Below are 4,039 nucleotides of genomic sequence, written 5' to 3'. Positions count from 1 at the left end.
CTATGAAACCTCGAATGCCTCTATACAGTGACGAAAATAGGGTTGTACCTGTAATAACATCTCTTGATACCAGTATTCTAGCTTATGGTTCATGTGGGATTCCTTGCTACTTCCTATAGCTCTTCTTTTGCAGATACATTAGCAACTTTGGCCTCTATGATTTTGATTACCGAGGGACTCTGATACCAGTCTTGGTGCAATCGTCAGGGTCACCCGCCTACAGTTTTCGCCATAGAAACTTTACAAGATGAGGATGGTTATGATCCTAAAAGGTATGATGACATATAGAAATTCAAAAATAGGTAAAGTCACCACCATAAGCTGAGGTGAAAGATCGAGTTGTACTTTTCAAAACTCTGCCCTATTTATTATCTGTGGTGATAAGTTTTACATAAGATCATTTAACGGGATGCACCTTATCAGGATGCAGATCTAGATCACAAGTAAGCAGTGATGCGCGAGACGGCTCTATCTCTTTTCACAAGTACAGATGGCCATCAAAGATTAGCAAAGCTATACCAAAAATAGGTTCACGTAAGAAAGTGCCTATTAGTTTGCGTAGGAATGCCCGTTTTAGTTTACGGAAGAGTGCACGTAGAATAACAAAAGGGGTTATTCATGTGAAAGCCAGTTTCAACAATACCGAAATCAAGGAATCTCTCCGGGAAGACAGTCAAGGAAAGGGAAACATTACTCTACTAAGAAATAAACTCGTATAAGAAAGAAGAGACTTGGATTCCGGATTCCAATCTTTGATCCAGTTTTAGGCCAGTGCTCAAACTTGGAGAGAAAGAGCTTTTCCCTCAACTTCACTCCCTTGACTTGACTCCCTACCGATGATCCTACTAACGTCATTTTGACAGCTATGGATATGGAATTCAAGCATGCATAGACACCGACCATATAGATTCTCTGACCTCTGCCCTGGAACCCCACATCGGGAGGCTGCCAGTACGTACTGCTATTTGACCTCGATACCCAGTCCGCTGATAAGAAAACTTCTGTTTCACTTAGGTGCTGCCAGTGTGGAAGAGGAGATTCGAGCCTCATAAGTGAATACGGAAATCCATCTGAACTGGTATCCATCCATGGTAAGTAAGCTTCCTCGCTCGGTTTGTTTGCTATTGCTATAGTTTGATCCTTAAAGAGAATCACTGGCCCGGCTATCTCGAGGAATGGGATGAGAATTGGAATGAGAATAGGAATTGGAGAACAGAAGCAAGTGTGGAAAATGTTACTAATGTCAATTAAAAGAGTTGGCATCGGATCAGTGGTGTCGTTCGGATAGAGGGAACGAATAGTGGGTGAAATCCAAAAATCTTCTTTCCTTTTGGGGATGAGAGCGACTACACTACATAATTGGAACTTGCCTTTGCTTTATTGCCTTAGCTTCATTGGTATTGGAATGAATTGTCTTCTATGTGGAGATCCAAGGCTTGGTTTTCTAGCGCGAAAGCCGTTGCTAGCATCTGTTTGATTGCTGGGTTGGGTTAGCAAGTTATTTATTATCCATTGGCCACATCGCGATAGCCGTACTAGAACTTGACTTTCCCATTCTTGAGCCTGGCCACTACCTTGTTTGATTTTATTGTCCGGGGTTGATGGATTTGCTGCTCTAAGGCATTGGAGGTTTAAAATTAGCATCTCGTAATGATCAGGATCTCTTGCCAGGTCAGGATAGCATCCATTCACTAATCGAAATCCGCTTTTCATTCTTGTTTATGGATATGGATCTGTTGTATCTGCTGGAGCTTGCCCCGGGCATTCAAGCAAGAATTTCCTGCTCCCTGTTCTCCGATAGATCTGCTCTACGTTCCGGACTGGCCGGCCTATTATCACAACTTCTGATTCCCTGAAAGCCTAGCTATCAACCATCGACCGAGGATCAAGAGCAAGTTCATTTTCCAAATCCATATTCTGGTCTCTGGGCAAGGAAGTGAAGCACAACTGTGTTTCTGGGGAAGCAGGTTTCCGCTCTTCCTTCGACTTCGATATATGTTATTTCTGAGGAATGTTACTAATCCGAGTAGTTGTTGTTGTTGATGGATGACTAGTTCGAGTAGTCGTTGTTGATGCCAGTCCAGTGTGGGTAGACGAACTAACCTAACCGTCAACTAAAAGCAAGCTGTAGAAATGGGGATCAGTGGCAGAATTTACATATAAGTTCTAAGTAAAGGTTTCAGGACTCAGTGGAAGTGATCCGGCAGACCAGTCAAAGAAAAGATTGATCAACCACTCACAACTGGAATCAAGCAATCCTATCCCAACAACCCAAGATCTTAGACTCGGCCAAGGATCATTTCTATCTCTATCTCTTGTGACCTGGAGAACTGCACTTTGAAACAGGCATGTCAATCAGAAACAGCCACAGGAAGCCCTCGGATTGAAGCTGAATCCGCCGTTCCGGATCGGCAGGAAGGTATCGGGCCAGAAATCTCAGGAAAAGCAGTTTTTCTTTAGTGAATTGACGCGATCTATCCTCTGTTATCAACCCAATGAGTAACGTATAATGTGTAGAAGAAAAATGGAAGCTTTATAGCACATTCCCTCTCTTTATCGGGATTTCCTTCAACGGGTTTCAAAAGTGAGTTCTAGGGCAGATTCGTCTAAAGAAACAGGGCTTGTCCCAAAGCCAACTCATAACAGGCTCCCTGACCCACGGAATAAAGATAGATTTCCTTGCATCGGGACTTGCTTCTCTTTTCATTTCACATCCGAGGATCGATTTCAAGAACATGGTAAACTTCCATTCGATTCGCACTCTTGATGAAACGCATCGCTCCGCACTCTTGTTCGAAACTCTACTCTGGAGAAGGGCCCCCGGCTAAAGAGAAAGATCTGATCTGTCTTGTCCCTTGGGATCTTAAGTGTGGAAAGAGTCTAGTCTCTTCCATTGCCAACAGTGAGTGTAGGCTGTCTTTCTACTCGGATAGGAGTGCGCGCTAGAAATCTCTTCTCTTCTCTTCAGCAACAGTGGATTTCTGAAGCAAAGGTCGAGTACTACTGATTCCCCATTGGCCAGGCCCCAGCGTAAAATGGATCTCTGATCTTGCCATTCCTTCAGATCTGGAAGTTTGCACTTTCTTCGGAATGTTAAATAACGTATCAAATATGCCTCCGGCGAAAAGAAGGTAAGTAGAATGAAAGGAAAACAAACCACGGAATTGGAGAATTAGTTGTTCCTTTGCAGTGAGTGGAGTCAAGCTCGTTCTCAGTCGTATCCACTATAGGACGTTTGCTACACGAAGAACGGGAACAGGCAGGCTATTGCTTGAAGGAAACTAGGAACTGGGATTGATTGTCCGCTCTGAGATCGGTATTCGTTCTGTTCTCCTCGGTTCTGGGTCTTCATCTGTTCTGTAGACTAGACCCGCACATAAGGAGAAGCTAGCCTAGGAATCAGTCAACTAGACTCGCACTGAAAGCCAAGCCATTCAACAGGGATTCTCTGAACTGATACGATACGACTATTCAACTTCCAACTATCTCCCCTGCCCTGTTGAGGTAAGAACCAGGACAATAAGGAAAACCTCTAGAGCACTTAGCCAAGCCTTAGCCTGATATTGAGATAAGATAGTAGTTGCACACACGGAACTAGCCTTAGATCAAATCTGGGATGATGCCATACCCATATCCCTTCTTCCCAAGCTCAAAACCATTACTAACGGAAATATACGCAGCACTCATAAATGAAACTAGACCCGCACGCACCGCACCTAAAAAGCAAGTTCAACCAACCAACCAAGCAAGGAAGTGAGCTCCCTATAAAGGAACTTCGCCCAAAGCAAAGAAATGGTTTCGGTAATGGCGCATCTTCACTTCACAGTCTTTCTCGAGCCTCATCAGCCCAACAAGCAAGCTTTTTTATTGCTACGCGCCTCCGCCTCTCTATATAATGATAATGGGAAGAATCTTTTGAACGAGAATCATCTAGTTATATCAATTACTTATATAGTTAGTTAGAAGACAATCTCCCCTTTATTGCTTTTGCATAGCATTGAGCATTATATATGGTTAGCTGCGGATCCAGTGGATAATG

The sequence above is a fragment of the Triticum dicoccoides genome, chromosome 4A (assembly GCF_002162155.2).
Source record: "Triticum dicoccoides isolate Atlit2015 ecotype Zavitan chromosome 4A, WEW_v2.0, whole genome shotgun sequence".
Classification (NCBI taxonomy): Eukaryota; Viridiplantae; Streptophyta; class Magnoliopsida; order Poales; family Poaceae; genus Triticum; species Triticum dicoccoides.
The sequence above is the reverse complement of the archived record's forward strand: the minus strand, read 5'-3'. Positions refer to the sequence as shown.